This window comes from Oreochromis aureus, linkage group 3, assembly GCF_013358895.1.
Source record: "Oreochromis aureus strain Israel breed Guangdong linkage group 3, ZZ_aureus, whole genome shotgun sequence".
In the NCBI taxonomy this organism is placed as follows: Eukaryota; Metazoa; Chordata; class Actinopteri; order Cichliformes; family Cichlidae; genus Oreochromis; species Oreochromis aureus.
The window spans coordinates 118696281-118705917 of record NC_052944.1 but is presented as its reverse complement, the minus strand read 5'-3'; the positions used below and the strand labels follow the sequence as shown (position 1 = coordinate 118705917).

At 46.9% G+C, this 9637-nt stretch overlaps 1 long non-coding RNA gene across 1 annotated transcript; it reads right to left on the bottom strand.

Moving 5' to 3' along the window:
• Window positions 1-1776: 1776 nt before the first annotated feature.
• LOC120439291 lies at window positions 1777-4992 on the bottom strand. Its single transcript, XR_005612524.1, has 3 exons — window positions 4905-4992; window positions 2309-2365; window positions 1777-2035 (listed from the first exon to the last, which is right to left on the bottom strand). It is a non-coding gene; the product is annotated as an uncharacterized LOC120439291 (long non-coding RNA).
• Between the last annotated feature and the right edge of the window lie 4645 nt (window positions 4993-9637).

The following is a 9637-nucleotide window of genomic DNA, read 5'->3' as shown; positions in this document are numbered from 1 at the left end:
CTTGGACCAGTTTGACTCACAGCAGTCTTTCCCACTGATCCAGAGACCCAGAACTTTCATGTCATCTTTAACCTGGATATTAATATCAGCTTTACTTAGATCAGAGCCGATCCACACTCCCTCTGTGATGCTTTCATTTGGACCTGATGCTGATGGAATATGTCTGATGTTTTACTGCTGTCAGTGATGTCTCTGTGCACAGGCTGTCTCATATCTGGAGACCCCTCATTGCACATGTTGGTCCATAATTCAGTCATTAAAATCACGTTATCTCCTTTTTTTATATCAGAAGCACACGAGCCTGATGTCTGCAGTTTAGTGTCAGCACAACTTTCATCTCAGCACAACTAAAACATGCTGACTGACCTCAGAGTTTCAAGTCCACATCCTGGACTCTCAAGAAAACCACACAGCTGCTTCACTCCTGAATCCTGCAGCTGGTTGTTGTAGCTCAGGTCCAGCTCTCTCAGATGGGAGGGGTTGGACTTCAGCACTGCTGCCAGATAATCACAACTCATCTCTGACAAACCACAGTCCATCAGTCTGTATAAAGAATGAAAGATGTAAATTTATTAGACAAAGTGTGTGCTTGAAATCATTCAGTGTTTCATAATCTGTTCAGAGCTGAAGAAGTTTCAGAATGTAGAAGTTTAGAAAATAGAAACTCAAAAGAACTGAAGCCAACAGGAAGCAGCTTCAAACAAACACGACGAGAAAAAAAATGAATTTTTTACATTAAAGTCACACATTTATCATAAAAACATGTAACAGATTTGAAAAAGTTGCGTTTTTCATTCAAGGAACCACATGGCTTCACTTTTAAAGGTGAAGTTGAAAAGAAATGGACATATTTGAAGTCCAACTACAAGTCCAACTCTGAATTTTTCAAGTTCTACTGTGTGAAATCAAATAAACTGAATAAGAAACATCAGAGTCCAAAACAAAAAAAACCCTGCCAGTTCAGGAGGCCGACAGTGGGACTGTGGTGAAGGCTCTACACTAAAGCTACACAAAAAAGCTGAAGTTTGAAGCAGAAAATGTAAAGCTGTGAGTGAAAGAGCTCCAGCATCTGTCACGTTAGAGGAAACTTTCTTATCTCCACACTGATGAAAGCATCATGCTTTTATTTCATGCTGCTTTTATTGAGTCACACTGTGAAACTGTGCTGAGCCACAGCTGAACCCGCATCCCCGTACAGCAGACACTTACAGCACTTGGCTGCTTCCATTGGACCCTCTGCACAGAGGTTCAGTTTCCTCTTCTGGTCCCAAAGTGCAGAACAACAACGTTTCAAACAGCTTCCTTCAAGCAGCTTCAGCCACAGAAATGCAGAGAGAATTCTTTGTATCTCTTGGTTGTGTTGTATGATGCTGTGCTTGCATATCTGGTGTCTGTGTTGCTTTTGAAAAAGTGCATGTGAGGATGGATCACTCATCTACTGCAGCTCCAGATAAACAAGCTGGACCTGAACCTGGTAGCTTCACTTAGAACAGTGGTTCCCAAAGTGTGGGGTCCGCCCCACAGGGGGGGCGCAGAGCCATTGCAGGGGGGGCGCGGTATGAAAAGAAAAAAAAAACAAAAAAAAAACGCTTGGACACTGCTAGCATAATGGACAGGTTTTTGACGGGGCTCCCACACAAACGCAAAGCAGGAGATGAAGCATCGCTGAATATGTTTCCAAACCAAATTCCTTCCAAGCCAAAGACTAGAAAATATGGTGAAGCATATCTTCCCTTTGGCTTCACCTGCACAAGTGCCAAGGTAGGTCTTCCCTGTGTAACCCGTTCAAGTGTTACGCCTGTTGTTGTTGCGTTGTGTTCTGGCGTGAAAGTAAGAGGCAGGAGACAGTACTGGATCTTTGGCTCTTTACTGCACATCTGCAACACAGAAATAGTCTGATCTGTGTGTGTCATGCGTCTCCCAGTACACCTCTCCTCCGGCCATGCTGAAAGGAGCTGTGACTGCAGCTTCATTAACACTACAATAATATAATAAATCAAATACAACAAATTGTTTTAAAACATTAACTTAAGCTCTGAAAAACAAAAAGCACAAAATAAATAATATGTCACTGAAAAATCATCAGAAACAACTTATAAGAACAATAAACATAATAATTCAAAAACAAATAAACAGTCAGATAAATACAATTCAATAACCAGGACCCAATATTCTAGTGCTTATAATTCAAACATTACACTTCAGTACAATCATATTAATAACTGCCATGCAACAGGCAATACAACACTGTACCATAAAAACAATGAATGAAAGACTGCATCTCTAAAACATAAGAACATCTCCATACCTGCAACACAGAAATAGTCTGATCTGTGTGTGTCATGCGTCTGCCAGTACACCTCTCCTGACGAAGGAAAAAAAGAGTACACGCTGTTAAAAAAAACTGCCGCGAGTACGCTCACAAGCCGCTAGCGATCAGGCTAACTTAGCATGCTAGCATTTCAGTTGCGTTCTCGGTTAAAACTAGAGCTGGGCGATAAAACGATAACGATATGTATTGCGAAATAACTTTTTCTCGATAGAAAAATTAAACTATTGCGATAGACCTCATCTCTCTTGTCCTCTTAAAAAAAAAAAAAAAGAACAGCCAATCCAAATTAAGTAGCGCAGAGCCGAACCAATCACAGCCGCAGCGTCACGTCACATGACTTGTTACGTACAGCACAAGCGCCAAGGCGCACATGTGTATTTGTTTTTGCAGCCGGGCCGCCCAGGTAATGAAGGAAATGAGTTTGCCGACTAGAGAAAAATCAACCGAGAGCGTGAGCGAAGGTTACCGAAGAAAAAACAGATGATGGTTCTGTGGAATTACAGGGATTATTTTACATAACCATCATCTTATCATTGCATTAATTATCATTTCATCAAAGTGTTTATTGAAGTTGCTGGCATTATGTTATAATTTATATTATAGGGGTTATCATAATCAAATATTAACATGTTTATTACAGGTGCAGTATAACTACTTTAAAATGATTGAGTTAAATATATATATATCATAACTCATATGCTGAGTATATTGTTACAGTAAAATAGTAGCTGAGCAAAGGCCTGAATGTATTCAGCTTCTTGTTGCATTTGAGTTTGCCTAGTTACAGGTGACGGAAGGATGTCCAGCCCATGGTGACCTCAAAGGCCTTAGATCATCACCATATTCTTAAGAGTATGCCACAAGGAGGAACCTCTATGTTGCAGTTAATTCTTAAAATACATGAATGTTCTGTACATGCAAATTATGTGCTTGTAAACGCAAGAAGGGGCGTTACAATACCCTGATGTTATAAAAGCAATCTAGAGTGTATTTTGGGTAGAGATGTACAACTGTTTTGCAGTTTGCACCTCTCCACGCTGCGTGCATTAAAATCAATTGTTTGAACGACCTTTTCTGGACTATCATTGTTTTACTCTCATCCTCAATTTCGAACCCGTAACAGTTCCAATGCTGGAGAGATTGTCAAACGGAAGGGCCACAGAAGTTCCGTAGTGTGAAGGTATTTCGGCTATTTCAAGTCTGACAAAAACAGAGTAGCGCCAAGACTGTAAATTGTGCCGAAAGCAAGTCTGGAAATACAATAAAGCGGTGCATGCTCAATCTCTGACTGAAAGCACTAATTAAGTCATTCGGCTTTTGTCAGACTAAAGTCACTGTTAAAACTGTTTGAAAAGCTAAGCTATACAACAAGGAGAGATTGATGCTACGTCCACACGCACCGGGTATTTTTGAAAACGCAGATTTTTCTATGCGTTTGCACCTTTCGTCCACACGTGGCGGCGCCAGTCACTGAAAACGGAGATTTCTAAAACGCCTGCCAGGGTGGATATTTTCGAAAACTCCGCTTTTGCATTTACGTGTGGACAAGAAAAACGGAGAAAACGCAGCGTCAAAGGTGTGCGCCTTTTTGACGCCACACTGTGCGCCACGTTATTGTTTCGGTGAAATGAATTTCTACAATACTGTTACTGTTAATTGTACTCTCTGCAGTGTTTAAATGCTTACATATACACACACAGTTACTGTCCCTCCACACATACAACTCGGTTCTGCTTCTATGCCCCATCTTTGTTTACTATTTCCTACCGAGGCTTCTAGACTTCTGATTGGCCAACATTTCTACACGGTTAGGAATATATCGCCACCTGTTGCTTTGGCATGTTCCTAGCAGCGTTTTCCTTCATTTCTGCGTTTACGTGTGGACGGGATTATTTTTAAAACGAAAACGGAAAATCTCCGTTTTCAAAAATACCCGTAATGCGTGTGGACGTAGCCTGAGAATTTCCTTTTAGTTCTCAGTTTATTTGATATTGACAAAAGTTAGTCAATTTTGTCTGTTCTTCTGTAAAACGACCTAAGATTTATTTTTAGAATTAAAATTTTGTTTCTAAGTGGAATTGACAATTTAGTGGTCTGTTTTGTTTGTTCTATTTTGAAACTTAAACGCTTTAGCGGCTGCCTTTTGTGTAGTTTACAATATTTGCCTTTACCTGAAACTGAAGTCTCATGTTCCTTAAGTACATCTACCCTGTTGAACTTATTATGGGAAATAAATATTTTAATTAAAACAAGCTGCTAATTATTTCACATTTTACTTGTGAGCAACGGCACATTTAAATCTTACAAATATAGTTATTTGGCTTATATCGTGATATATATCGTTATCGCCTGAAATGAAAAAAACATATCGTGATATGAAAAAATCTTATATCGCCCAGCTCTAGTTAAAACTCATTAAAAACATATATTAGCGAACTCCGCCCTCCACAAAACTTACCCCGAATTAATCTCTTAATGACAAACAAAAACGCTGCGGTTCGGCTATATTTACATTGCAGCTTGGGCTCTGAACAAACTTTAATTAGCAGAGAGCAACGTGGCAGTGACTTACCTCCGGCCATGCTGAAAGGAGCTGTGACCGGGGCACACATGCACGCGCCTACGTCACTACGCAGCGCACACACACACGAACGCACACAGACTCAGATAACACAGGTGGGAGAGTGAGATGCAAAAATGACATATTTAATCCAAAAAAAAGGTGTTTTGGGTGAAATTCACAAGTATTTAACACATATGTTACACCTGCAAAATTAGTTTTCCCTGCGTCGGGAGCAGCGCTGGGCTCTCCAAATCACGGACAAACAGGATCCCACATTCTTGATTTTTAGTTCACAAACACTTCTTGTAATAACTACTCCTGACATTTTGGACATGTTAGCTCTTTATGCAGTAAAGTTACAGTGGGATACAAATAATATCAGGCTGATCCTGCCGTAATTTGTTCCCCCGGTTCAAATCACGGACAAACAGTATCCCACAGCTGTTTTTGTTTTTGAACCCATTTTGCACAGAGAAGCATTTTTTGAAAAATGTATTGATAGCCCTCTCCGTGAATCGCTACCTTATCGTGGTGGAGGGGTTTGTGTGTCACAGGGATCCCAGGGGCTATGTTGTCTGGGGGCTTTTTGCCCCCTGGTAGGGTCTCCCATGGCAAATTGGTCCTGGGTGAGGGACCAGACAAAGAGCGATTCAGAAGACCCGTATGAAAAGAACATCGAGGAACAGTTTACCCTGCCCGGGATAGGTTACCGGGGCCCCGCCCTGAGCCAGGCCCGGGAGGGTGCCCGAGGGCGCGTCTGGTGGCGGGCCTTAGTCCATGGGGCCCGGCCGGGCACAGCCCGAAGAGGAGACATGGGCCCATCCTCCCGCAGGCCCACCACCCACAGGAGGCGCCATAGGGGTCGGGTGCATTGTGTGTCGGGCGGCGGCCAGGAGCGGAGGCCCTGGCGGACCGATCCCGGCTGCCAAGACTGGCAATAGGGACATGGAATGTCACCTCTCTGGTGGGGAAGGAGCCTGAGTTAGTGCGTGAGGTTGAGAAGTACCGGCTAGATATAGTCGGGCTCACCTCACGCATGGCTTGGGCTCTGGAACTAGTCTCCTGGAGAGGGGCTGGACTCTGTCTCAGTCTGGAGTTGCCCCTGGTGAGAGGCGGCGGGCTGGGGTGGGTATTTTAATATCCCCGGCTTGCTGCCGGCACGCTGGGGTTTTCCCGGTGGATGAGAGGGTTTGTTCCCTGCGCCTCAGGGTCGGGGAACGGGTCCTGACTGTCATCTGCGCTTATGCGCCGAGTGGCAGTTCAGAGTACCCAGCCTTCTTAGAGTCCCTGGGGGGTGCTGGAAGGTGCCCCACCTGGAGACTCTGTTGTCCTACTGGGAGACTTCAATGCTCACGTGGGTAACGACAGCGAGAGACCTGAGGCGTGATTGGGAGGAACGGCCTCCCTGATCTGAACCCGAGTGGTGTTTTGTTGTTGGACTTCTGTGCAAATCACAGTTTGGCCATAACGAACACCTTGTTCGAACATAAGAGTGTCCATAAGTGCACGTGGCACCAGGATGCTCTAGGCACGCAGGTCGATGATTGATTTTGTAATCGTATCACCAGACCTGCGACCATATGTTCTGGACACTCGGGTAAAGAGAGGGGCTGAGCTGTCAACTGATCACCACCTGGTGGTGAGTTGGATCAGGTGGCGGGGAGGACGCTGGACAGACCCGGTGCACCTAAACGCGTGAGTGAGGGTGTGCTGGGAACGTCTAGCAGAGGCCCCAGTCCGCGAGATCTTCAACGCACACCTCCGGCAGAGCTTCAACAACATTCCGAGGGAGACTGGGGACATTGAGTCCGAATGGACCATGTTCAGCGCTCCATTGCCGGGCTGCTGCATTGAGCTGCGGCCGCAAGGTGGTTGGTGCCTGCCGTGGTGGTAATCCCTGAACCAAATGGTGGACACCAGAGGTGAAGGGAGCCACCAGGCTGAAGAAGGAGTCCTATCGGGCTTGGTTAGCCTGTGGGACTCCAGAGGCAGCTGACAGGTATCGACAGGCCAAGCGGAATGCGGCTCGGGCAGTGGCTGAAGCAAAAACTTCGGGTGTGGGAGGAGTTCGGAGAGGCCTTGGAAAAAGACTTTCGGACTGCCTCGAAGAGATTCTGGCAAACCGTCAGGCGTCTCAGGAGGGGAAAGCGGTGCTCTACCTGCACTGTGTATAGTGCTGGCGGTGCGCTGCTGACGCCGACTGAGAAAATTGTCAGACGGTGGAAGGAATACTGAGGACCTCCTTAATCCCACTGACACGTCTTCCGAGGAGGAAGCAGAGTCTGGGGATGAGGGAATGACCCGCCAATTTCTGGGGTCGAGGTCACTGAGGCAGTTAAACAACTCCTCGGTGGCAGAGCCCCTGGTGTTGATGAGGTCCGCCCGAGTTCCTGAAGGCTCTGGACGTTGTAGGGCTGTCCTGGTTGACACGCCTCTACAATGTTGCGTGGAGATCAGGGGCAGTACCCTGGACTGGCAGACCGGGGTGGTGGTCCCCATCTTTAAGAAGGGAGACCGGAGGGTGTGTTCCAACTACAGGGGATCACACTCCTCAGCCTCCCTGGGAAAGTCTATGCCAGGGTGCTGGAAAGGAGAGTTCGTCTGTTAGTCGAACCTCGGATACAGGAGGAACAATGCGGTTTTCGTCCCTGGTCGCGGAACACTGGACCAGCTCTTTATCCTCTCGAGGATACTTGAGGGTGCATGGGAGTTTGCCCAACCAGTCTACATGTGTTTTGTGGACTTGGAGAAGGCATTCGACCGTGTCCCTCGGGGTGTCCTGTGGGAGGTGTTGCGGGAGTATGGGGTGTCTGGCCCATTGCTACGGGCCATTCGATCCCTATACAACCGTTGTAAGAGTTTGGTTGCATTGCCGGCAATAAGTCGGACTCGTTTCCGGTGGGTGATGGGCTCCGCCAGGGCTGCCCTTTATCACCGATTCTGTTCATAATTTTATGGACAGGATTTCTAGGCGCAGCCAAGTGGCGGAGGGCTTTCACTTGGTGGCCTCAGAATCTCATCTCTGCTTTTAGCGGATGATGTGGTTCTGATGGCTTCATCGGTGAGGGCCTCCAGCTCGCACTGGAACGGTTCGCAGCCGAGTGTGAAGCAGCGGGAATGAGGATCAGCACCTCCAAATCTGAGGCCATGGTTCTCAGCCGGAAAAGGGTGGAGTGCTCACTCCGGGTCGGGATGAGTTCCTGCCCCAAGTGGAGGAGTTTAAGTATCTCGGGGTCTTGTTCGCGAGTGATGGGAGAAGGGAGCCGGAGATCGACAGACGGATTGGTGCTGCAGCTGCAGTGATGCGGACGCTGCACCGGTCCGTCGTGGTGAAGAGGGAGCTGAGTGTAAAAGCGAAGCTCTCAATTTACCGGTCGATCTACGTCCCGACCCTCACCTATGGCCACGAGCTGTGGGTAGTGACCGAAAGAACGAGATCGCGGATACAAGCGGCAGAAATGAGCTTCCTCCGAAGGGTGGCTGGCCTCTCCCTTAGAGATAGGGTGAGAAGTTCGGCCATCCGGGAGGGGCTCAGAGTAGAGCCGCTGCTCCTCCACATCGAAAGGAGCCAGTTGAGGTGGTTCGGGCATCTGACAAGGATGCCCCCTGGGCGCATCCTGGGTGAGGTGTTCCGGGCATGTCCCACCGGGAGGAGGCCCCGGGGCAGACCCAGGACGCGCTGGAGAGATTATATCTCTCGGCTGGCCTGGGAACGCCTTGGTGTTCCCCCGGATGAGCTGGAGGAGGTGGCTGGGGAGAGGGAGGTCTGGGCTTCTCTGCTTAGGCTGCTGCCCCCGCGACCCGACCTCGGATAAAGCGGATGAGGATGGATGGATGGATGGATGTATTGATAGCAATGTTGAATATTATTACACAGGAAAAAAAAACAACTACATGTAAAATAATCACACCGTGACGCCTCTGCCTTTCTAAATGGAGGGACAGTAACTGCGTGTGTGTATGTAAGCGTGTAAAACCTGCAGATAGTCAGATTAACAGTAACAGTAGTTTGTCTCTATCTGCCATTCTGCAATTCATCTCATGTAAACAATAACGTGGCGCACAGCGTGACCTGAAAAGAGGCACATACCTTTGTCGTTGCGTGATGAACTCTGTAATCCTCGTCCACACGTAAACGCAAAAAAGGAGTTTTAAATAATCTCCGTTTTCGGTGAATCGCAACGCCGTTTATGTGTTGACGAAAAGCCCAAACGCATAGAAACAGCTGCGTTTTCAAAAATACCGGTGTAGGTGTGGACGCAGCGTAAAAGAGTTAGTAGTGTATTTTATTACTACCTGCAATTTATTGCCGTTTACTTGTATTTGCTTAATTGTTTACTAAATGTTTGAGGTGTGAAATAAACTGCAATGGAGTTTGTAAACAAAATATGGGTGTGTGTGTTTGGAGGATGTGTTTGTGGGGTGGTGGGGGGGCGCGAACATTTTTCTTGTAAAACAAAGTGGGGCCTGGCAAAAAAAGTTTGGGAACGACTGACTTAGAAGACACTTGTGACGGGAACGTGTGAGAAGTTTTGTGCAGACAAGTGTGGATTTTGAGTCTGGGACGAGCTCTCCACAGTCTTTGTGGAGATCCACATTCTGCATACTGCCTGTGAGAAGCTGGAGGCATTTCTCCTCCAAATCCACTGAGCAGCTGCTCGTGGTGGTATTAGCTTCATGTTAGCATTAAGCCTCGGTGACACTCTGCTGTGGACACGGTCACGGACAGCTGGACGCGTGAT